Source organism: Pantherophis guttatus, chromosome 3 (genome assembly GCF_059756535.1).
Source record: "Pantherophis guttatus breed Tessera chromosome 3, ASM5975653v1, whole genome shotgun sequence".
NCBI lineage: Eukaryota > Metazoa > Chordata > Lepidosauria > Squamata > Colubridae > Pantherophis > Pantherophis guttatus.
In genome coordinates this window covers 42,794,266-42,821,369 of record NC_142065.1, presented here as the reverse complement: position 1 = coordinate 42,821,369, position 27,104 = coordinate 42,794,266, and the positions used below count along the sequence as shown (strand labels likewise).

At 37.4% G+C, this 27,104-nt stretch overlaps 1 long non-coding RNA gene across 1 annotated transcript in view; it reads left to right on the top strand.

The window, feature by feature from the left end:
* Window positions 1–282: 282 nt before the first annotated feature.
* LOC148114561 (uncharacterized) overlaps window positions 283–27,104 on the top strand; it is a 70,644-nt gene continuing 43,822 nt past the window's right edge. The window contains exons 1-2 of the long non-coding RNA XR_015733032.1: window positions 283–389; window positions 19,819–19,884. This is a non-coding gene — a long non-coding RNA (uncharacterized LOC148114561). The remainder of the gene's footprint in view (window positions 390–19,818; window positions 19,885–27,104) is intronic.

Below are 27,104 nucleotides of genomic sequence, written 5' to 3'. Positions count from 1 at the left end.
CTATTTGCAGTAATGTGTTTTGAATGGATGCCCACAGTAACACAGTGCAAACTGAAAAATATTGCTAATTCTATTATTATTGCTGTATGAATATTATATGTAAGGAACAATATTTAATAAAGCAAAATGCCAAAAATACATCTTTATATCATCTCTAGCTATAAATCACAGAAGGAGTCAGACAGATCAGACAGACAGATAGTGGAAAGTATAGTAAATAACTTAGTTCAATTTTTCAATGGTGATTTAATGTTTAAACCTTACTTACTAGGGAAGGACAGGCAGGAAAAGGTGCTGGTCATTATGACTTATTATATAACGTTTTGACTCTTCATGGACGGATTCTATTATGATGCCTGGAGCAACATCTTCCAATAAAAACTATTCATGTGAGTGGGGAAAGAGGGGTCAGTCTAGTAGACTAACGTTTTTAGGTTCCTTAATTTGATCTTCTCTCTGCTATTGCTTAAGAACCATATAAAAAGTCAAACCACGTAATAGGGCTGTATAACCTGTTATCCTTCTCTTCTTTTCATCTCATCTATTACCTTTTCCTTAGCTTCTTACAACTATAACTTTGTTATTTCTTTCTCATGATTTCTGTTGATTGCCTTTATTTAGTATCCTATTGTGATTTGTGTTGTTTGCTTGTTTAGTATCCTATGACTATCACTGAGTTTGTATCATATGATTTATGATGATTGTATTTTATTATGATGATCATGATTTATCACTTGTTGCTTAGAGCTTATGTACCAGAGACAAATTCCTCATGTGTCCAATCACACTTAGCCAATAAAGAATTCTATTCTATTTTATAAATGCTTTGAGAGAGATCATCCATCAGTTTGGGGGTGAGATAATATTAGGACAATGATGGTACACGTTTTTACATTTCCCCTCAGGCAAATCTAGAAATGCCACTGAATCAGTGGGGAAATCCAAATTTTTTTACTATCGGTTCTGTGGCTGTGGCTTGGTGGGCGTGGTGTGGCTTGGTGGGCATGGTATGGTCGTGTGGCAGGGGAAGGAAACTGCAAAATTTTCATTCCCATCCCACTCCAGGGGAAGGATACTGCAAAATCTCCATTCCCACCCTACTCTGGGGCCAGCCAGAGGGGGTATTTGCCAGTTCTCCGAACTACTCAAAATTTCCACTACCGGTTCTCCAGAACCTGTCAGAACCTGATGGATTTCACCCCTGCACTGAATTCTTGACTTAACATTTGAAGGCTGTTAAAGAATGGATGTACGAAAACCACTGAAGCTAAAGTGAAGCAAATCAGAAATCCTGTTTGTGTAAAGGGCTCTTGATTAGCTCAGGTAATAATTTTCCATAAGATGATGTTCCCCCTTGAAAAAGCAGGATACTTAAAAGTCCTTCTGGACTCACAGCTACAGCTACATAGGCTGGTGAAAATAATGCCCAACTTCAGGTGATTTGTGAGGTGAAGGGTCAGAGGCCTTCAAGTAATGTTATTGAGTTGTATTCTCTATTCCAGGAGTCTCCAACCTTGGCAACTTTAAGACTTTTGAACTTCAACTCCCAGAATTCCTCAGCCAGCTTTGGCTTAAGGTTGCCAATGTTGAAGACCCCTGCTCTATTCTGTGAAATAGTCTTTCTGTAAAGGTCAGGTTAATACTTCCAGAAATTGGAAGGCCAATATTTTTTTTTTATTTTTTTTTTTTCAGGGGGAAGGCAGTTGGAGCCTGAGGGTTGTTGCCATTGTGCTTACTGCACTTATTCAATGCTGTTTACCATTTCTGTTGCAATTTTTATTTTATTTCATTTATTTTAGTTATGGTTTCAAGTGGTAGAATCCCCAATTTTTAAAGAAAAGCTGGTTTACATTTTGTTTTGACTTTATATTGGAATAAGTGATCAATGAATTTATTTATTTTTTACCCCAGAAAGTGTCACAAAAGTATTTCCAGGACACTTAAGCTCCTAACAAGAGATTACATTAGTTATCTTCATTGAAGGTCTGTGCTACTCTGTTCACTTATTTTACTGTCAAAGGAAGGTCTCAAAAACTTCCATGCTTTCTGTCTTTGTTATGAGAGCCATGTCTGTTGGGAACAAGGCTAATATCAATTCTGGCAAGAGCCATGGATCTATAATTGGCAGAATGCATCATCAGCAACAGTTTCCTGTGTGACCATCTCTAGCAGACAAATGGAGCAAGAAAAATAAATTTGTTAAGTAGAACACCTATGAGATTTGTTTGTTTGCTTGCTTACCTTTTCATCAAGTCACATCTTCTCTTGTTGTTCTAAGAACCATTAGAGCATATAATAAGAGTTTCAACCAATTGGAACCTTCTGTTTGCAAAGAGCTGGCAAATCATTTCCCTTCTCCTGCTCTATTATAGAGACTAGCCTTGAGTTCAGAGGGATGTTTGGAAATAGAATCTGGGAAGAATTGCCTCACAAAGAAAAGCCTGAGATTCTGGTCATTTTCTTAACTGCAAGGCAGATATTGGTTATAAAAATTGGAGAGATTAACAAATTACTAATAATACTAAACTGATGATTTTGTATGATGCAGTGAAACTTTAGAGAGCAAATGAAAACTGTCTGTACTGTGGCCATTAGATGCCTATAGTACCTACTACTTGAAGCAAACTCAGAAAGGTAAGAAAAGTTGACAGTGAAAACTACAGGAAGCCATATATATTGAGTTCCAAATAACAGGGATGTAGGAGAATTATCCTTTAATTTTAGATATTAAACAGCCAGTCACTGCTGTCTCATTTTAAAGTGCAGTCCTTCACCAAAGGTGAAGAAGATGAAAGGAAAGGAATATCCAATTCAAAAGATTTAATTTATGGCTGAACTGTTGGGTTCTTGGTGTTCTCTGAACTTGGTTGTTTGCTTATGGACATTTTATTATGCAGCTAGGTAAGCGTAAGGGAGAGTGGGGATATGAGTCCTAGATTAAGATATTGTAGAAGGGAGTTGTTAAAGAATATGTGTACATGCATACAATTTCAGAAGTATAATAAAGTTAGTATTTAATATGCAGAAACTTGATTACATGTTCTGTGATATTCTAGAGCAGAATAAAGTAATGTGAAATATTACAACCAGTAACTATCTAACTAGATTGTCAAAGTGCAACAAGAATGCAATAGCATTTATGATATATAAAAGGAGAAGATGGCAGATGAATATATATCCTGCTCAGATTTCTTCTCGCTTTTTGCCACAACTTAATATCTGGCAGGATTATTTCTTACAGCCATTCCTCCTATGCCAGAATAGAATAGAATAGAATAGAATAGAATAGAATAGAATAGAATAGAATAGAATAGAATAGAATAGAATAGAATAGAATAGAATAACAGAATTGGAAGGAACCTTGGAGGTCTTCTAGTCCAACCCCCTGCCCAAGCTGGAAACCCTACACCACTTCAGACAAATGGTTATCCAACATCTTCTTAAAAATTTCCAGTGTTGGGGCATTCACAACTTCTGCAGGCAAGTTGTTCCACTTATTAATTGTTCTAACTGTCAGGAAATTTCTCCTTAGTTCTAAATTGCTTCTCTCCTTGATTAGTTCCCACCTATTGCTTCTTCTTCTTTTTTTTTTATTGCAAAAGTTTTACAATTACATTTTTACCCCACTTTTCCCCCCCAACCCACCCCTCACTCCCCACCCTAACCCCCCCAAACCCCCCCTAACCCTCCCCTCCTGACTTCCACTGAATATAATCCCATCAAAATCCCTTTTTTATAAAACTTGAACCCCTCAAACCCCCTTATAATTTTTTCTCTTCACAATTCATACATTCATACATTTCTATTTTTATATAATACTTTCAGTGAAAAGCTATTTGATACTTCCTAACCTGATATTTATTCTGCACATAATCTATCCATTTTTTCCATCCCCATACATAAGTCTCTTGTGAGTGGTCTTTTAAATATGCTGAAATCTTCACCATCTCCGCAAAACTGGCCATCTTCAAAGTCCATTCTTCAATAGTGGGTAGAGCTTCATTTTTCCAATATTTACTGGTCCAATACTCTGGTTTCTCTTCAGATCGTATAAATCTTTCGCCTTTTACCCACCTATTGCTTCTTGTTCTACCCTCAGGTGCTTTGGAAAATAGCTTGACTCCTTCTTCTTTGTGGCAGCCCCTGAGATATTGAAACACTGCTATCACTGCTATTTAATTATTTATTTATTTTGTCGCATTTCTATGCCGCCCAACTCCAAAGAGCCTCTCAAATCTCTGTGTCTATAGAAGCGCTTCCCCAAGGCTAATCCTTCTATTTCTCAAGGAGAGAGAAAAGTGATTTAGGATTATTTCTCTGCCATATTCACTTGCAGCACTTTCATCCAGTTGAAACAGACAGTTTTGATGCCAATGATCCAATAGTTCAAAAAAAGAAGTTGAATGAAAGATCTTGCATATATGGTTGCTGATCTTCAGGTACAATTTTCAATGAATCAATAAAGGTTTCTGAAACCCATTTCTCCCAAAGGCTACAGCAATTATATCTAGGTGTTTTTTGTTGTTGTTTTTTAACCAAGGGATATATATGGTTTTTTATATCATGGAAGAATAGGATAAGAAGAAGTTGGTTGAAATAGGAAGGACCAGGTCAGAAACTAAACTTGTTTTAAGTTAAAATTAAATTGAGTTTTTGAGTTAATTTGAGTACTTAGAATGGCCAGGCTAGAATAATGAGACAGCATTGGTTGCCCTTATGAATGACCTTTTGAGGGCTTGGGATGGTGGATGGTGTATTCATCCTGACTGTTCTGGAGTTCTCAGTGGATTTTGATACTATTGCTTGGTCAATAAATTCTTCCTGATAGAATGAGTTGCTGCCTTCAGTCCATAATAAGGAAAAAAATGATACGCTCAGACAAAGTTAGAATAGAATAGAATAGATTTTTTTATTGGCCAAGTGTGATTGGACACACAAGGAATTTGTCTTGTTGCATATGCTCTCAGTGTACATAAAAGAAAAGCTAGATAGATCTTTTGTTTTTTATATAGCATATGGAAATCTGTTTTGCATATTTGGAGTAAATAAAATCAGGTAATGGAGAGAAACTATTAGCTTTTCCTGCTTTTAGTTCAGAAGGGAAAAAAACTTTCAACAATAATTTAATCATTTGGATTAAAATTGAATATAATTATATTTTCATTCATCTTGTTGAATTTAAGGGAGCAATGGGTTAAGAGGACAAAACCCTGGAAGGACACAGAATCTAGCATATTGCTTTTTCCAATTATATTAAAATAGATTTAGTCCTAGAGAGTTGGACCTAAAGTTTTTTTTTTTCCTCCAGATGATGAAACTGAGAAAAGCAGTTGCTAAAGATTTCCATGGGGAATCTGAAATTCAGTAACAATTCAATAGGAAATGACAAACATTATTGCCTTCCTAAAAGAAAAGAGAAAAGAAAAAGAAATAAAAGAGAACTACTCGGAGCTATTTTAGCCTAACCCTACTGAATATGCATATATTTTGTCTATTTGGTATCCTTATGTATCACATCTTTCCTCCTTATTCCATTAAATAGGTTATTCCTGTATGGTAAAGAAGTAAAATAAATCCATTAGAAATTTCTATTAAAATAGATATGCAAGATCTATCCAAACTGTTTCTGTGTGCAATAGATGGAGTTTCAAAAAGTGTGCTATGAGTCTGACCTTTTCTATGTATGTTTTTTTTTTAAAGAAGTATGGCATCAGCCTTATTTTTTTTTAAAAAAAGCAAAACAAGATTGCATGGGGAATTCACACTAACTATATATCCATTCAAATTAATATCAGGGGAAGGTATATAGAAACACGCTAGATGCTGTGGGAACTGTACATAGAAATAAATATGAATATTTAAAAGTTTGTTCATGATTCTAAGAACCCAATAAATACATTTCTAATATATAACCCACCACCACCACCATCATTATCCATGATTTAATATATATATAGCTCTGTATTTCTAAGGACTACCATACCAATGCCCAAAGTTGGTTTAAGGCAGGTGGCATCAAAATTGAATAAGCAAGCTAATTCACAAGTTCTTGTTGTTGTCATCAGCCATGATTCAGTCATGTCCAACCCTTGGCCACTCTATGGATCAGTACTCTCCATGCCCTTCTGTCTTGCACACCACCTTCAGATGCACCATAGTCATCCTAGTGTCATCCTTTATAGTGCCCAGGTACTAGAGCAGTCCCTTCTCCTTTTTCTGCTGATCAGCATGATTGACTTTTCTAGTGAATCAGCTCACTCAAAAGACCATCATTCAAAATTCCACAGCACTGCTTCTTTAATGTTCTCCTTTTCTTAGAGATAAAGAAAATATTTTTTGTGCGGGCAAGTAATCTCTTGTTTCCCTCTTCATTTAGTCTCATAGTTTTCCATCCCATAAGTAAGGAAATTGACAGTTTCTTTCTGAACATTTATCTTGAAGGAATTCACAACTAGGCTCTCAATATTTAATGAATTACTTTGACCTTTCAGTGCCAGCAAAACGTTTCCAGATGTTCTTAATGTTCATTACCATTACTGCTTTCTTAGGATGTAACTAAGGGAAATCAGCAATATGTGACACATTAAATATATAATCTGCTGTGACATGAATTCTAGATCAGCTCATTTGAAAGGAAGAAGCACTGTACACTTTATTTTTATGCAATCATTCCAAATTGTGCCTTTTTGTTTTTGCCTTTTTGCATTTAAGTAAAGAACTACTACATATGTATCACTTGGACAAGAGCTGCCATCCATGTCTAATGAAAACTCAGGGTCATTTTTAAAACAAAACTTTAGAACTTGAGTTGGCATCCTTTCCTCTTCTCTTCTGCTATTTCTTCTGCTGGGTTATAAACTGCAGTGGTAGGTTTCTGACTTCCTGGCTCCCATTTGCTACTCTGCATTATACCCAATCAGTGCATAGAAATTATAGGAGTAATCCTATGGACAATATGCACATAGAGACACATGCACAGGAGTATATAAAATTGAAGAATAGTATTCTGGTGGAGATGGGTGGCATGCTAAGTAGTGTCTGTCTGCAAATCTATCATGTCATGGGAAGTAGATTTTGCTATCAAGGCAGCAGATTTGGAATTTTCTGAAATGACACTTTTCTAATGAATTTCATTTGTATAATGAGATAAGGGAATGACCTTGGGAGACAAATGGAAGACCTGCAATCAGACAAGTGGAAGTTGAGTCCACAGAAGCAGGTCTCTGCTCTTCCCTAGTTTCTTATACTATAAAGACAAGGTGGGAGAGATGTACTTGAGATTTTCAAGATTGATATCAGCCTTGCAAGGTTGTCCAGACATCCAGAAGTATTAGCTCAAACTTTTTTTAAAAGAATATATAAACAGAATCTTGAAAGGCTGAAATTACATGTCTGCTCTCTCACCTTTACAGTTGTTTACAATTATACCACACCATTCTAAGCTGTTACCTTATTGCCATAAGTTTGGTCTCACATAGGTAGTGAGAGCAGTTGGTGCTAATTTTTTTTTGCCTCCACCAGCAAAGTAATATATTCCAACGCTATGTATCTCAAGGATGGTGCATGAAAGATATTCATGAAAATTTCAATATCTTAGACTAGCTTTGTTTGTCCTAAATAACAAAAACAAATAATAATGGTGACTACAATTTTCAGTGTCTCATTCTTTGAACCTATTCATAAAGGATCTCCAGTTTCTAGGGCTGACAATCTGGTAAATTTTGTCAGTAAAATATGCCACTCCTTCCTCCCTCCTTCAGAAGAAACCAATTATTTCTCTCCATGTGGATCCTCTTTGGCAGAACCAGGGACTGCTAAACGAACTGTGCTTGATTATAGCATTGCTTTTTTTAATGTCATTTAAGACTGCTTCATCTCTTATCAGGCAGACAGGAGGATTTTGAATTGTGACACTTTTTTCTTGCACTAATAATATAATTTGACATAAAAGCTATGCATACTATTTCACTCTTATTTAATTTTAAACACATGTTTCAGTAGTCACCTGTACTTTTACTGTTTTTTTACTTTTCTCTGTGTATTTTGTACAGAATGTATCTCTTTCATACATACACTAATAATTATGCCATAGACTTTTCCCTACAACGGCAAGAGAGAGGGAGAGCAAGAGCAACAGCAAGAGAGAAGGACAGCAAGAGAGAGGGAGAGAGGGATAGAGGGGGGGGAGATGGGAAAGGAGAATGAATGGTTGCATATTTATTTATTGCATATAATATGAATGGTTGCATATTTTAAATCCATGGAAAAATAGAACAAATTGTTGATGGATCTAGAATAACGGCCATATAAAGGCCATTATTTATCTAAGATGTATTTCATTGGATTCTTATATTGAGTAGGAAGCTGGATTTGATGGCAACATCTCTTCCATTTAATTTTATAATGATATTATTTGACTAATCTCCTAAAACCTTACCCAGGAAGAAGGAGGAGGAGTTGTTGCTGGGGAGTTAGGGATGGGGGGAATGGACTGGGTGTCAAAAATGTCAAGAAGACAGCCACAGCCTCCTGATCCAATCCCTGCTCCTTCTTACTGCAGGGAAGAATGTTCCTTTAGTGTGCCTGTACTTTGTCTCAGTGAGTGAAAGTATTGTAATTTTACTTTACGAGATGAAGGTACAATGAGATTTCCCATTGCATCAACTGGAAGTCTTTAGTAGCAGTTCCAAAAGCAAGTGATTTAGTTCCAATAGAAAGTAATCTAATTTAGATTTAGAAGTTCTTGGAAGCTTGAGTTAGCAAAGAAAATAAAATGACCACATCCCTTAACTTTTAGAAGTGCACAGTTGGTCCACAAAGAGCCTCCCAAATTTTCTCAAAATAACAAAAGACTGAACCAGTCCTTCAAAGTTTTGCACTGAAGAGGTTTCTGGTCGAATCTGGAAAATGCTCAGGCTTCAATTTACAAATGAGTGGAAGAAGATAAGAATAACATGGACTGAATCAGTATTTTGAGATATAAAGAGGAAGAAACATTTGAGAAAATAAGAAAAATATTACTTACAGTAGAAAATGATGGAGGAAGACCTAAGAAAAGAAAACCTAACTGATCTTTAAAGCAGAGATCAGAATTTCCTTTCTGGAATGTTGAAACATTCCTATTGGAAAGTGCATTTTTTTAAAACAATACATTGAAAAAAGGAGATTTCCGCCTCTTACAGGATCGAGGGATTACTTGATCCTAAATTTAGTTTTCAAATAGCCAAAAGAAGGCTTGTTCCAAAACTTTCCTCTTTATTTATCTGTTTTAAAGGGAAGCAAACTATAGTGTCCCAAATTTAAGTAAAAACAGTATTAAAAAAGAGAAAAAGAAGTGTGTATGTGTTGGGAAGAGAGCTGTGTTCTCATGAGAACAAGGACAACACAGGAGAAAAGGAGGTTCATTGAGCTGAAATCTTGCCTGAGAGAAATTGATTAACAGGGTGGGGTATAGTACTTGCCTGTATTTGCCTAATACAAAGATATGGGGGGAAAGTAAGAACCTATTCAATAATAACATAGAAGAAAGAGACTGTTTTCACAAGTATTCTCTTGGGCAGGAAAGTGATAGTACTTTGATTGTCAAAAGAAGCAGAACTACTGGAACAAAAAGTTGAAACATTAAAATATAAAGAAAAATAAGATTTTCTCTGATGCCTCATAGGAAATAATTGAGGCTAGTAAGGTCAGTAGACTAATCTGAATGAGAATCTTGCTTCATCCTGTCTTAAAGAAAAAATAATTTTAGATGCTTAGATACTATACAATTGTTTCTCTGAAATGATCTGAAACATGATGTACCATAAATATCCTCAGAATGGCAACTTTGCTGCCACAAGTCCTAGACAAAATCAGGGCCAAATGTGTAAATACACTGAAAATCATGAGTCTATCCTTTTGTTTGAGATATCAGAGAACAAAACATAGCTAATTATTCTTTGTGTGTAGAAAGGTCCTTAGGACTCTAATCTAGGGCCCCCAACATACAATGGAATAATTGAGTAGATGAGATCAATGACCATCAGAAGAAATGAAGTAAACCCTGAAGGATCAGCTATAGGTTAAGGTCCTCTTAAAAGCAGAAATGACAACAGACAGAAAGCAAACTACTAATCTAATAAAGATTATGGAATAAATAAATGACAATCAAAACAAGGGGAGAGTTTTCTTTGGGAAGAAAAAGTTAATGCAGAAATTGAATGCACTAAGTTAATTGTCATGTAAGCTACATATTCCTGAGGCTTTGCACATGAACTCTTGTACTTGATTGGTTTTAAAGTCTCCTAGTATCTTCATGGGCACTTTCACTCAGGTTTCTTGATAGCAATGCAGAAATGATTTTTTTATTAACCTCTTCATGTTTTTATTCTTCCCAACCCAATAGAAGATGTATAAAGGAGGAGGAGGAGGGGAGGAGGGGCAAACAGCCCTTTATTGCTTTTTTTTTTTGTATGTTACAAAGACTCTTCAGAGACTAAGCAATTTACAGTATTAATGCAATAAGATTAAAAACAAAAATCAATTAATATAATTATAATCAGTCAATCTGATGTACCAGCATTTTAGAGTAGCATGATCTTATTCATCCCCAAATACATCAGCAAGATTACTTTCTGAAAGTATAACAAAATGGGAATGAATGAAGTGTGGCAGGAGAAGGCAACAACTGAAATTTCAAGTTCAAAATCGACCTGATTTAGCTAAGGCTGTAGAGCAGGGGTATCAAACTCATGCCATCATGTTGACATCATGTGACATATCAGGACTTTTTTTCCCCTTTGCTAAACTAGGCATGGGTGTGGCTAGCATGTGATGCATCCGGCCCATGGGCCGGGAATTTGACAGCCTTATCATAGAGGCATGCTATGACTCTCCCAATGTATACATATAGTACAAGAGAAGCAGTTGGGCAATGGCTCAAAATGCTGCTGACTCTTGCATTCTAAATCTGCTCTTCTCTTTTTCATATCATGTGATTTAGAACAGAGCTATTTTAAGGAGTTGGAAGGAATTCCAGATACACACTCTCACTGCTTTGCATCATTACTTCAAAATTCCAGTTTTTACCTTTATTTTCGTTTGTAACATATATGATACCAAAAAACCAATGACCAAAATCATATATAATTTACCAAAAAACAAAAATCAAAATCAATAATCCCAGTCTAGCATACAGCTCTGATATTTCCTATAGATATATAGGCAGAAAAGACGCCTAGAGAGCATTTGGAGGACTAGTCATTCTGATTCCGACCGGACACAGGTGAGGTCTTATATCAAGACCTACCTAGTGGCGATAAAAGCGGCGAAATCTAACCATTTTTCCACTCTTATCGCATCTGCAGAGAACCGCCCAGCCGCCCTGTTTAGGGTGACCCACTCCCTTCTTCGGGGGGAGTGCAGGACGATCCCTTGCAGGGTCGAGCTGAGGATTTTGTGCAATTCCTGCACGATAAAGTCGCTCGGATTCGGGAAGGCTTGGACTCCGACTGGGTGAGTCCGGGGGAGGAGACAAGGGTAGGTCTTGAGAATATTACCTGGGAGGAGTTTGATCCTGTGGCTCCCGAGGATGTGGACAGGGTTCTGGGTAGGATTAGTGCCGCCACATGTTTATTGGACCTGTGTCCCTCCTGGTTGGTACTGGCCTCCCGGGAGGTTACACGAGGCTGGCTCCAAGGGATTATAACTGCTTCTTTGAGTGAGGGTGCCTTTCCCGCCGCCTTGAAAGAGGCGGTGGTGAGGCCCCTCCTCAAGAAGCCTTCCCTGAACCCGGCTGAATTAGCTAACTACCGTCCGGTCTCCAACCTTCGTTTTGTGGCGAAGGTTGTTGAGAGTGTGGTGGCACGACAACTGCCCAGGCACCTGGATGAAGCTATCTATCTAGACCCGTACCAGTCGGGCTTCAGGCAGGGGCACAGTGCAGAAACGGCATTGGTCGCATTGGTGGATGATCTCTGGAGGGTTCGGGACAGGGGTTGCTCCTCTGTCCTAGTCCTATTAGATCTCTCAGTGGCTTTTGATACCATCGACCATGGTATCATGCTGCAGCGGTTGAGAGGGTTAGGAATAGGGGGCACCGTTCTGTGGTGGTTCTCCTCCTTCCTCTCCGGCCGCTCGCAGTTCGTGTTGGCAGGGGGGCAGAGGTCGACCTCGAGGCGTCTCGCATGGGGAGTGCCACAGGGGTCGGTCCTCTTGCCTCTTCTGTTCAACTTTTATGTGAAGCCGCTGGGTGAGATCATCCGTGGTTTTGGGGTGAAGTGTCATCTGTACGCTGATGATACTCAGCTGTACATCTCCACCCCAGACCACCCCAACGATGCCCTTGATATGATGTCTCGCTGCCTGGAGGCTGTGCGGGTCTGGATGGGGAGGAACAGGCTCAGACTCAACCTATCCAAGACCGAGTGGCTGTGGCTGCCGGCGTCCCGATATAGTCAGCAGGTTCCATCGCTGACTATTGGGGGTGAATCTTTGCCCCCACAGAGAGGGCTTGCAATCTGGGTGTCCTCCTGGACGCACAGCTGTCTTTAGAAGAGCATATGATGGCCATGGCCAGGGGGGCCTTTTATCAGGTTCGCCTGATCCGCCAGTTGCAGCCCTTTCTGGACCGAGACACCTTGCGCACGGTCACTCATGCCCTTGTCACCTCCCGGCTGGACTATTGTAATGCTCTCTACATGGGGCTCCCCTTGAAGAGCACTCAGAGGCTCCAACTGGTCCAGAATGCGGCAGCGCGGGTGGTTATGGGCGCAACTCATTGTGCCCGCGTGACACCCCTCCTGTGCGAGCTGCACTGGCTGCCAGTGGTCTTCTGGGTGCGATTCAAGGTGTTGGTTACCACCTTTAAAGCGTTCCATGGCATAGTACCCGGGTACCTTCGAGACCATCTTCTGCCACCAATAGCCTCCCACCGACCAGTCCATTCCCACAGAGAGGGTCTCCTCAGGGTGCCATCAGCCAAGTTATGTTGGCTGGCGACACCCAGGGGGAGGGCCTTCTCTGTGGGAGCCCCAGCCCTGTGGAATGAACTGCCCCCGGAAGTACGTAAGATCTCCGACCTCCGGGTGTTTCGCTGCGCACTGAAGACCCTGTTGTTCCGCCAGGCAGGGCTATCAACATAATAATTTTAAATTGGGGTATTTTAATTTTTGGGGTTTTAAATCGGCCAAATCTATTTAATTATTTTAATTTTTAATCATTGTTGTGTCCTGTGTTTTTAAATTGGCTGTACACCGCCCTGAGTCCTACGGGAGAAGGGCGGTATAGAAATAAAATTATTTATTATTATTATTATTATTATTATTATTATTATTATTATTATTATTATTATTATTATTATTTAATGTTATAAAGTATATTATAAACTTTATAATATAAAGTTATAATGTACACTGAAGACAGCATTTAATTTTGTTGTACCATGTGCAATGACAGTAAAGTAAACTAAACTAAACTAAACTAGATCCCTATTAAACCTCCTAAATAGAGGAGTCCAGACCTCCGGACTTTTCGTCGGGCCCTTAAAACCTACTTTTTTCAGTTAGCCGGGCTGTCCTGATTTTATGGTTGGTTTTAAAATTTGATATTGATTTTAATTGAAATGTTTTAAATTATGGGCCAAATTTTATTTAATTATTTTAAATCTATTTTAACTTTTGTGTACGAATGTTTTATATTTGGCTGTTCATCGCCCTGAGTCCGGAAAGAGAAGGGCAGTATAGAAATTTGAATAAATAAATAAATAAATAAATAAATAAATAAATAAATAAATAAATAAATAAATAAATAAATAAACCTAATCAAATTTAACACTACTTAGTTTCTTAATCCAGACAAGGGAAAAAGTAACTCAGGTGCTGCCACCGAGACTGAAAGATTTCAGCTATCTGTTACTGCCTCCACATGTACTTTATTTTGGCTAGATCAAGCTTTGCATTAAATAATACTTTGAAAGGAACATTATTCTTTCTTCATTCTATAAATCCATATGCATCTCTAAGGACTCTTGGAAAAGTTTGAAAGCAAGGCTAAGCAGAAAAAGAAATTCCTACAGTGTATTAGACAGTGGTTTTTTATCATTTTTCTTTTTTTTTTTTTTTGTATATTGATTTCAATACACCAAAACACCAGTACACCTCTCACACTGAAGCCCTGTATGTTGCAGACAATTCTGATATATGGTTAAGTTGTAAGGTCATTTCACAGGGGGGAATGGTACTTTTATAAATTACAGGCCATTTGTAAATTCCTTGGCACAGTACACAAATGTGATATGGCTGCAAGCAACATCATGGTAACATATGTCATCCCCTAAGTATTATGCTATAAAATTATGCACATATTCTCTCTCTCTCTCTCTCTCTCTCTCTCTCTCTCTCTCTCTCTCTCTCTCTCTCTCTCTCTCTCTCTCTCTCTCCTCTACCCTTAGAACTACAAGCACAAAGACACTGGAAATGTTGAATGCCTTAAACTACAGAATCTACAATAAGCATGTAGTAGCTAGTAGCAATCCAACACTGCTAATTCTCCCTTTTGGAGAATCCAATAAGAAATGTCCAATTTCTAAATATTAAAAGATTTGAACATTACTGTTTGCATTTGAGAAACAACTGCCCTATAGATATTCAGGCAATGTGACCCAGGAACAAGAATGATCTTACTACATAGCTATTGAACAAAATGGAATCAATCTCCCTGTGTGTTGAGGGAAGCTTGTTCAGATGTAGCAGATTATCCTCTCTCAAAATAGATGAGTAGTACAGTTCAGAAGCAGCTATAGGTGTTAACAATGCCTTTCTCCCTTGGCAAACTGCTCACTGCAACAGCTGTTCCTATCAAGACTGGTCTTAGTGATTTCCTTACTGATTGATCTTCCTTTAGTTTAAGCCTCCAGACCACTTCTAATCAGATAAATTAGACTATAATTCTAGTCACACCTATCAGGGAAAGCAGGCCTACATCTGAATAAACATACATACATTTCATCATTTGTTTTAATACATTTATTTTAATAATAATTATTACCATTTTTAGATATGGACACAGACATGAAACCTCCTTGGGGGGCAATATATTTCATGATATTATTCTTATTTTGAGAAATGAATTATTGATTATTTTTAAAGTATTTCATAAGTACATATAACAACATCATTATTTCATATTTAGCTATAGATAATAGGAGCAATAAAAACTGCTAAAGAAACAGATGCGTAATTACAGTCCATGAATACAGGAAATCTGTAAGGAATGCGTTGAGATTTAATTGACATTTAACAAGATAACTACAGCAAGTTAATTAGAAATTATCAGCTAAAATAAGAATTAACTCTAAATAATCTTCTCTCTTGCTCCAATATTTCTGCAACATCTTGTTATATGCCAGTGCAATGCCTAGATGATTTTTATATCATTTTTAAAGAATTCATTTCCCTCCAACTAATTCCTACATTATCAGCTCCTTATTTTGTTATACAGACACTGAGCTGATCTGCTTAGTAACAGATTATGTCTTGTCCATCTTTCTTAAAAAAAGACTTCTTTGCTTGGCTTTTCACTTGCAAAGAATAAGTACCCCAAAAGAACATATGGTACATTAGCACAGAGTGTTCACAACCTCCTTTCACCAGCTGAAGCTTATGTGCAATCTTTTCACAGGGATTACCAGTTAACACAGATAATTTCATACCTCTACTGAATGTTCTTTAAGGCCATTTTTATTGCATGAATATTTCCAGTATATATTAATATTCATACCACAAGGTATCCTCTGCATTTCTAACAAAGAGAAGGGATGAGGTGGTCCTTTATATGGAAGGATATTTCCACTGACATATTATTTCTAATATTTTATTAATACTAATACTAGGTTTTGACAATGAATATATGCTCCTAACTTTTAGAATTATCAATTAAAAATAAAGCAACTAGCAGTCAAGAAATACACCACAAATTAGCATTTGTAGAGCAGCTATGAAGACCATGGAAAATATATTCAGATGCTGGGATGTGTCTATAGCTACAAGGATTAAAAAAAAAACATACGAGCAGTACCCTTTCCTGTGAGCCTTCAGGGAAGTGGAAGTTGGATGAAGTCAAATGACAAGAATATTAATACTTTTGACTTTAGTGTTGGAAAAGACTTTTGAGAATACCATATATATCCAAGATAACAAATAAATGGATCAATGAGTAAATCAACCCAGAGTTCCCATTCGAGGCACAAGTTAATAATACTAATTTGGACACATTATGTGGAGACTTAGCTCTGTAGAAAAGACTATAATGCTAGGAGGGGGAGCAGGAGGACACAGCAAAATGGATGGACTCATCAGAGTGGTGATAAGAGTTTATAAGCTTAGTTAAAGAGTTCTATTTTGCTCATTCAGGCAACTTTTTCAACCTTATTTGTCACTATCAGAAACTGATTAAACTCAAACACAATGATAGGATTGGGCAACCTGTAATCTGAGAGCTGCATGTTGTTCCTGACTTCCTGTTTTGCAGTCTCCAGAACATCGTTTTGAAAATTACTGCTTCAAATTGGTGGCAGAGTTTCTGTAAGACAGTGTGAGCTGGCTTTTCATTTGCTTGCCCAACTTATTCTAGATTAAACTGGTTATTGAAAATGTATTGCCTGAGGGCTGCAAAAAAATACTACCAAGGTCTGTCATGCAATTTTGCTCCTGTAGCCATTCTGTTGGATATATCCAACACTCAGCATGCTTTATGTCGGCATGTATGTCGACCCAGCTCCCCTGGGTAAATCTCACAAATGAAATGTTGTAAAAGACAGTCTCCCATTGCTTCCGAGTTCAATCCCATGGCTTCAATTGAAGCTTTGGGTTGCTTTGATCATATTTCCTGTGAAAACCTTTTAAAGAAAATCAAGTAGGCATTTATTCAGGTTTCCATTTTTGCTTTTCACTTTTTCTTGGTCAGTGGATTAGTCAAGATTGATTTTTCTACACGACTGAGGGAGGCAGAAGGTTAAAAGATAAAAGGATGGATTCCTTTTAAAATGTAATTTAGCATTTTCTGGTATTAGTCCAAATATCAACACAAAATCACTTCAATTTTCCCAAAGCACCTGGGACCCACTTTGCAACTGCTGGGAGGTAGAAAGCACATTCTTCTATAAAAACAAATTGGCGTGTGCTTTGTATATATGTATGTGCAGGACTTAATGCTTTCATTGCATAATGTATATCTGTTCAGATAGCTAAAGTTAAAAAAAAGTTTATCCTTTATTTGGTATAAGTGCTAACATGGCACCAGAAACTAAAAAAAACCCCCATAATATAGAGAAGCAATATATATATAAATTAATACTGCCACAATCTGATTTATAATTTCTAAAACTTTTCCTTCTTCTGTGAAAGAGGTTTTGGCTTTTCCTTAATATTCTGTGGTACTTGATAATTTCTTTCAAATTTACCTTGGTGACATTATGAGCTTATTTTATTCTGCAAATAGTAGAAGGTGGTACAACTATTGCTGCTGCTACTTTTACTACTACTACTACTAGTAGTAGTAGTAGTACTATTACTAAGCATCTTTCCATCATATTACAGACTTCTTGGCTACCCATTCATCCGATTCAAAAAAAAAAAAATCTATATGAAGAATTCTTTCCTGAAGTGTAAGAAGGTAGAAAAAATAGATATTAACTTTGTACACACAGTAAAAATATAAGCTATTCATATATCTTCTTGGCCACCTGGTAATTAGATGAGTGCAACAGCATGCTGTAAGAATTTCATTAAAATATTATTTTCTTTGCAATTAATTTTAAAGGAAATTCTCTTTCGGAGGACTTAATAAAAACAGTACACGTCTTTGATTTTATAAGCAATGCATGGTCAACTTTCTGTTCAAAGATGTGTATTCATGGGTGTCTTAAGAGGATTAATTAGGATTTCATCTGAAGAGAAGTTCTAAGTCTATGTGCCATTACAAGTGGCACATTCCTTTGGGCTCATCTCAGACACTACCTAGAGAGGTTGCCAACAGGAACACCAATAGAGAAAAAAGAGTAATAGCCACAGTCCCATCCCAGACTGCCCCTGTGACCTTAAACCTTTTAAAAAATAATTTCAATTATTCTGAATCTGTCTTGGTGAAATCATTCTAAAACTGTCATCCAGACTTTTAAATCTGGAAAAAGAAAAATGTGATTTGTCACATGAGAAAAGTAGGGTGAAAGGTTTCCCTGCAATTATGCAGCTTACCTATTTACTTGCAGAATTATAAACTTATTTTCTGGACTTATTAATACAAATCAAATACCAGAAGTTTATCTTACCTCTCAATATAAAGATGGACCATAAATCTAATCTTAATGGCATTCATTGTGAACAAGGACTATTGTAATGTATGGAATTTATAGCCAAGCAAAACAAGATGCAGAGCACTCTTAGACTTCGTTTGTTACGGCAAAGCATTTCTTCCAGTCATTCCTGATTTATGTTCTGTTTCTGCTCTATCTGGGTTCAGAGTTTCCATCCAGCTAGCAAACTAGAGGCATTCACTAGAGGTGAAGTTTTTATGATGAAATATTTACAACTAACCATAGTAAATCATAGCCATTTGAAAATATGCATAATATTTAATGATCTGAGCAAGTGGTGATGCAAATAGATGGGACATCCATATTTTGATCTTCCTTGAGGCAGATTTAAGCATGACATATGCAAGCAAAGTCAGTACACGGCTCCAAAAAATTCTAAAGTTCTAGAGCAATCATTAACATTCAGTGTACTTTAATGTTACAATAGCATTTTGATTTGAAAGACACTTAATTGGACTTTTTAGTTGACTGAGAGAGGAGGAGGGTCCCTAAAAGTTTTGAAGTTCATTTAGGGATAGGCAGTGAGTGGTTGTAGTACAATCTTGGGTTCAACTACTGTTGTCCCCATTCTTTTCCCCCCAAAGTGCCTTTTGTCTTCAAAAGAGATAGCCAGTGCAGAAAAAGAATAACTTCTGTGATAATATGTTCAAATGAAGCCAGCACAGGCAAGCTTGTTTACATCCTAACCCCCACCTCCACTCCCACCCCCAAAAGAATAAAGGCATATTAGAACTAAATGGAAGATGAGTGTTCTTGTGCCATTTTGGAAGAATAATAGAGAAGACACAATGGGGACTTTGCTACTATTATTTCATCTTCCTAATGCAGAGGCTTTTTCTCCTTTTTTGGCAGCTGTACAAAAAAAAAAATCAACCTTGTTAAACTCAGTCATTTTTTTTTTATTTAAAGATTAATGGTCTTGCCCAAATGCTGATACATTCAAAGAAAGAGACACAGAAGGAAAACTCTCAGATTTTTGTTATGCTATGATCTTGGCTTTATTATCACTCATAGCGCACAGTGCCAACATTTTAGCAATAATACACACGTCTACCTGCACACCTATCACACGGTTGATAGGAATAAGTAGTAATTTTGGGATAACAAATATATCTAATATGATATAATTGTATGAAGGAGACAATGAAACAATAGCATTAAGGCTCTTAATTGATACCAGCTTTGATAGAAAAGGAATCCCTCTTTTCCCCAGTTTAATTGTGTAATGACATTTCGGTGTAATAGACTTGTGACATTATAAATGACACTTATGTCAGGATTGCCACACTGTGACAACTCTGCTGACAGCTCTGGCAAGAAATTAATCACTTCTGAGGTTTGAAAGTTGCTCATTTATTGCTGCCAAATAAGATATTGCTTGGAAAATGAAAATGGTCCAGCGCCCATTGTTCTCTTCTCCCTAAAGAAACTGAGCAACTCTTATTTATTTGTTTGTTTGTTTATTGCAGAGAGAAGCCACTGGGGACACTTCTTTAGAATGGATGGCAGACTTTGGTATGGTCAAAAAGCTAAAGGTAGTCTCCTTTGAACACCCTACACTCATGATTGGATTCAAATGCCTTCTAGGACAGAACATGGATATGTTCTGATATGTATTGAGGATGTCTGTTAGAACGAGAGATAAATATAGGATGGATATTTAAATGTCAGAAGAAGAATGCATGGCAAAAATATTGACCATTTCCTCAAACTAAGAATAAATTCATTCTAAAAATAGATGGAATAAATGGGAGTATTAAATTATGGTCACATCGTTTATTTAAGGCTATATCAGTGATGGCTAACCTTTTTCTCTTCGTGTGCCAAAAGCGCCCGTGTGTGCCGGCACCCATAATGCAATATGTGCCCCCGTGCATGCGCACATGACTCCCTGCACTCCCCATGCGACTCCCACCATGTGACCCCCACCCCCACCCCTCCACATGCACGCTAAGGTTGGGATTCAAAACCTGCACTACAACAGGGCAGAGGGATCGTTTTTGCCCTTCCTAGGCTCCGGAGGTTTTCCTTGAGCCTCTGAGTGGGCAAAAATGCCCTCCCCTGGGCTCCGGAGGCTATTTCTGCAGATCTGGAACGTGTGCACCACACCTTCCACACTTTCCCCTGTTCCCTGTGCATGTGCACGCAAACCCCCTCATGCATGCATGTGCGTCTCCCGCCCCCTGCATATCCCAAAAATCAGCTGGCTGGCGGGAGGTGTGCGCACATGCACAGTGGAGCTGAACTGAGCGACGGTTTGCATACCCACAGAGAGGGTTCTGCGTGCCAGCTGTGGCACATGTGCCATTGGTTTGCCATCATGGGGCTATATCCTCTAATATGGGAAAGTCTTTCCATCGTTATGTTCCTTTCTACTGTATGCATCATGTTCTCCAGGATTTCTAATAGAATTTATTTCAACCTCACTGACCAGGAATCTTTTATATGTTCTTCTTTTGGCCAATGCAGAGCTCTAACAGAAATGTATGCTAAGAATATTCAGGGACAGCTTTTCTAGCCTAGGGAAATAATTGTGCAATTCACTACCCAGTTTTTTTTTCCCTTTACATGCTATTAAACATTTTTGTGTCTTTTTAGTTTCAGGCCTGGACTCTTGATCAATTCTATTTCAACATCATCCATGCCCCAATAATTATTGGATGTACCAATTCTTATAATGCAACTGAAAAACAAAATAATTCTTTCTTTCATGCATAGACAAATGTAGTTAAGATTGTTTTAATTTAAATATGCCCAAAATATTTATTAACATTGTTTTTAAAATGAAAGAAATGGTTCTACTAAACAACTATGCCTTTATTTGTTTTCTTGCTTTGGTATCATTCATGCACTACTTTTTATTAGAAAATGATGTTTTGAACCTATTGTTTTTGTTCAATAAGTTGTAATTTGTACTTTCTACTGAAATTGGTACATCGCTTCCTTAGTAATTCAATTGCCTGTAGCCACCCACAGTTGAGTGGGAAGTCATGTAAATTTAGATATAAACAATCTTTCACAGCTTTCTAGCTACTATCAGAAAGTTATGAGATCCTTTTACTGACCATTTCTTATAAACACATTCTAGTAGAGCATAGATAATCATGCTTTTATCTAATTTCCAGGTGTTGTGAAGTAATTTAAATTGCTTGATTTTCCTTTCACTCTTTTATACAGTCTTCTGATTTCTAGAAGCTTTTGGTAAATAAATGCTACTGTGTTGGACCTTGCTGGCAATCTTCAACAAGAATGCTGATAATACTAATATTATGTTCACTATGTTATATTGGTTTCTTACACTTCTTTCTTACATTAGATTATGGTCCCCATTTGGAATTAATATGGAATTAAGTCTACAATTACTTCCCTTCTGGTTACTTCCATCTTTAAGATGTATTAGGTCTAGAACAGGGGAGTAAAACTTGCTGCCAATGGGCTGGATGCATCACACGCTGGCCACATACGTTCTCATTTTAGTGAAGGGGGGGAAGTTGTGATATGTCACGTGACGACAACACGTCATCGCGAGTTTGATACCCCTGGTCTGGAACATGGTTTCTTTATCATACCTGAGCATGAATAAATCCAGACTTATCTGGAGGTGGGGACAGAATCCAAAGGAGACAAATGACATACTTATGTGTGATGATTGCACAAATGACATGAATCCTGAAAGAAGTACTGCACATAATTGTATTACTATGATTGCAACTTTGGTAATCATACTTAGTATGGTTATTATCACTTTGGCAGCTTTGAAGACCACTGTATATAACATTTATTCCAACAATTCCTCTTTTGTATGCCTCCCTGATTTCTTTCACTAACTCAAATCAGTACTTTGATCAGATGTGTAATATATCTCTGTATTTAAGTTCAGTTTCTGGCAAGACATCTTCACCTCATTTATTTCTTTGCCCTGTGGTTCATACACATTCTCCCTGCCATAATATCTATTTCTTTTCACTGTTCCTCAAAGTTCTGCCATACAGCATTTGGGAATTTTTAGTACAGAAATAGTTCCATTTAAAGTTAATACTTATGTTGCTGAAAGGTTCAGTATAGACAATTAAGAAATGTCAATTTAAGAGTTTATAATGGCAGGCATTTAGATTCCAATATATTCCTTATTTGATATTATTCCTGACCTCTATGCCTGCTTCTGTTAAAAGTTAAACACAGCTGCTATGTGTAGATGATTAAAAGATATTAATATTTAGTTAGATAGTTAGTTAATTGAAATTATACAGCCCCCCATCTCACTTGCATATGAGTAAAATTTTAGCTAACTCAAATTTAGCTAATTTAAATAAACCTCTGGTCCTGACATGGGATCTCTGGAAATGAGGTAGTGACATGTGATGAAAAAAACAACAACATCAGAGCATGAGGATCATGTAGAAAAACTATCCCTTTCATCCCTTATGAGGGATGAAAATGTTTATACTTCTTGATAGAATGTGAGTTTGAGAAAAGAATGCCTTACTATAAATTGCCTGAAGATCAATGTGTTAAAGGGACTCTAAAGTGTTCAATACTGATGGCAACTAAATGGCAATATGTTTAAAGCAGTTCTAAAATATTGGCATTTTTAAGCAATGATTTCCTGGTTTCCACAAATTAATTTTATTGAGGAAAACATACAAAGGAATACTATTCTTCTTTTTTCTAGTATTGGTTGGTAATTATATTCCACCAGCCAAAAAAAAATTAACACCAAGATCACAGTCCAACTGATACATGGTTCACAAATTTGTCTGTATAAAATTTTTGTTCCTCTGGAAATCATGCATTATAAAATTTTAAAGGCATCTGCACAATGTCTTGCTGTGTATTGAATATGATACTGTGTTTAGAGACAACATGTTTTCAGTCAAGGCCGTCACACTCATCTGCCACTTCAATTATTAATTTTTTTCCACTTCAATTTTGCAATATATATTTTAAACTCTAGGATGCAACTCCTTCTACAGTTGTGGTTTCTCAGCAATTTTTAATTTCTTCAGGGAAAGAAATTAAAGGGAGATTAAACAGTATTTCGTGGATCTGGAATAACAAAGTTTTGTATTTCATATCTGCCTTTAGAAATTTATTAAGTTAAAAAATGAGGTGTCTTTCAGCTGTATACCCATTTAGCCTGCTTGCAGAATGCTAGAGCAGCTTTTAGTTGAATTCAATATAATGCCTTTGTTAGCTTTTTTGGGGAGAAAAGATATAAAAAAAACATATACTTATCACAAAATGGCAATTACAGCTCATTGGTAATATGGATAATTGCACACAATGTGCTATTTCTTGCATAGAAAAACTCATACACATATATAATTCCATGTCAAGATAAAAGTATATGGAAGCCAGAGAACAGCAGTATCTATTTATTTTTTACTTTTCAGTAAAAGTATTTCTTTTCAGTCAAGGGAAATTGTTTTATCTTACCTTCTTCTGGGACTTCTGTTTTCAATTTCTGGGTCTAATACCAGCATCTAAGTTTCCAAATGGTCTTAGCTAAGTGCTAACCAAGAACAGCACTGATTAGCTTCCAAACTCAACCAATATCAGCCAGATATATTACCAAAAAAAGATAGATTCTTTACCACCTGAATGACTGGTTGTTATGTATATGTTCAACCTGTCTAAAGGTAAAAAAGTATTTGTAGTAATTAAGAGTCATTGGGGCAGCCCTAGTTGATAATGTTATCATTTGATGATGTTATTATTTCTAATTGTATGCTATGAGTACGTGCACATTTTACGTGTGTGTGATTTGACTACAACTGAAACGAGATGAAGCTACATTAATTTAGGCATGAGACTGGGGAGGGTTAGCTTTACTGATTACTGCCAACTTAAATTCAGTGAAATGCAGAAGAATATCTCTGTGTTCTACCTTCTATCTTTAAATATAGTAGATAGGCTAAATAATTATATATGTAGCGCAAACAAATGGGCTGAAAAACTATAAATTTAAAACTTCAAAAACCATTGCAAATACAGATGGATAGACAAATAGGAACAGACTTGGAGGAGGTACCTGGTAGTACATTGGCAGGATATAAAAGTTTAGACGACCAGTTATGTAAAAGCCAACTGAAGCTGGCAGTGCTAGAGAAAAAGCAAGAGGAAGAAGAGGAAGAAGAAGAAAGAGAAGCAGAAGAAGCAGAAGCAGAAGCAGAAGCAGAAGCAGAAGCAGAAGAAGAAGAAGAAGAAGAAGAAGAAGAAGAAGAAGAAGAAGAAGAAGAAGAGCAATTCAAGAATAAATCAGCATCACTATATTTGCCACACAAACTGCTCTAATAACTCTTCATGATGTCATTCCCTGTCAAGACTTTATCAACATTGCAAAAAAAAAAAAAAAAAAAGTTTAAGGGGAATATCTTGGCAATTATGGCTTCTGTGTGCCTTGCCACAAATAGGCTCATTAAGACTTTGCTTGCTTGATTTTCCCTCTGTGTCTTGGTCAGACTGCAATTTATTCATTTATTTGACCTATAGCTTATTTCTACAGAAATATGAACTAGTCTTTTGATTAGAAAATGTAAATAAATAAATACATAGTGGTTAACAGAAATATACTATTTATTCTTGTTCTCTATTAAAGGCCTTTCTTCACTTATGGTAATACCTGTGACACAAACATTTAACAGATTAACAGAGTTGGAAGGGACCTTATAGGTCATCTAGTCCAACACACACACACACACACGGTCAAGCAGGAGACCCTATACCATTTCTGACAAATGGCAGTCCAATCTTTTCTTGAAAGTCTCAAGTGATGAAGCTCCCACAACTTCCAAAGGCAAGCTGTTCCATTGGTTGCTTGTTCTCACTGTCAGAAAGTTCCTCCTCATTTCTAGGTTGAATCTCTCCTTGGTTAGTTTCCATCCATTATTCCTTGTCTGGCCTTCAAGTGCTTTGGAAAACAGTTTGACCCCCTCCTCTCAAATATTGGAACACCGCTATCATGTTTCCTTCTGGCATCTGGTTTCAGCTATGTGGCCATGATATTGCCTTCACCTGATCCCTAGGCCTACAAGTGAGACAGCCTTAAGTTATCTACAGGTTTTTTTTTTTAAAAAAAAACTTTTTATTTCTAAATTGACTGAATAATTAATTTATTGTATAAACAATTGTTTCTATAAAGAGAAAAAAACTAAGTGTGCAGTGCTAGAAGGAGTGATACATACAAATGATATGAATAAATACAAAATAGAAAGGTACAACTGTCATAAAAACTCTGAAAGTTATTCATAATTTCTATATATCATGAATGATGATAAGATTACAACTGTTTTTTACTAATATAATGGATATGATTGACCCAATATAGGACACTTGCTTCTGAAAGCCGCTGGGTGAGATCATCCATGGTTTTGGGGTGGAGTTCCATCATTACGCTGATGATACTCAGCTGTACATTTCCACCCCAGACCATCCCAATGATGCCTTGGAAGTGATATCCCAGTGCCTGGAGGCCGTGCGGGTCTGGATGGGGAGAAACAGGCTTCGACTCAACCCTTCCAAGACCGAGTGGCTGTGGCTGCCGGCGTCCCGGTATAGCCAGCTGATGCCATCGCTGGTTATTGGGGGCGAATCATTGGCCCCCACGGAGAGGGCCCACAACTTGGGTGTCCTCCTGGATGCGCGGCTGTCTTTAGAAGGGCATATGACAGCCGTGGCCAGGGGGGCTTTTTGTCAGGTTCGCCTGATATGCCAGTTGCGCCCCTTTCTGGACTGGGACTCCCTACGCACGGTCACTCAAGCACTCGTCACTTCTCGTCTGGACTATTGTAACGCTCTCTACATGGGACTCCCCTTGGGGTACACCCGGAGGCTCCAACTGGTGCAGAATGAGGCTGCGCAGGGGATTATGGGAGCGACGGGGCGCTCCCATGTGACTCCTCTCCTGCGCGAGCTGCATTGGCTTCCGGTGGACTTCTGGGTGCGCTTCAAGGTGTTGGTGATCACCTTTAAAGCGCTCCATGGCTTAGGGCCAGGGTACTTACGGGATCGCCTTCTGCCACCAATAGCCTCCCACCAGCCGGTTCGCTCCCACAGAGAGGGCCTCCTCAGGGTGCCATCGGCCAGACAATGCCGGCTGACGACCCCCAGGAGGAGAGCCTTCTCTGTGGTGGCACCTACCCTATGGAACAATCTACCCCCAGAGATATGAGTGATCTCCGACCTCCGGATTTTTCGTCGGGCCCTAAAAACTTATTTTTTTCAGCTAGCCGGTCTGTCCTGATTTTAGGGTTAGTTTTAAAATTTTAATATTTATTTTAATTGACAAGTTTTAAATTATGGGCCAAATTTATAAATTATTTTAACTTTATTTTTTAACTGTGATGTTTGTATAGATGTTTTTTATCTGGCTGTTCACCGCCCTGAGTCCGAAAGGAGAAGGGCGGTATAGAAATTCGAATAAATGAAAATGAAAATGAAAGTCCATTTTTCTAAATCTGTCAGTAATAAAATACTGCTTTTTTATAAAGCAGTTGAGAAAGCTTTTTCAAAACAAATTTATTGTTTGATTGTCAAGAAATTTCCAAAATTGTGCAATGATTAATTTTGCTACCAAAATTAAATAGACAATTGGCTCTTTATTTTTAAGCTGATCCTGTGAATAGATGCAACAAGGCTATTATTTATTCCAATTTGTCCAAGGTTACTCTCAAAATTTATGAGAGCTGTTATACCCTGTTACCTTGGGAGTCATTTAGGTGACTGCAATGATTTGAAACAGAGGGAAAAGAGGCTG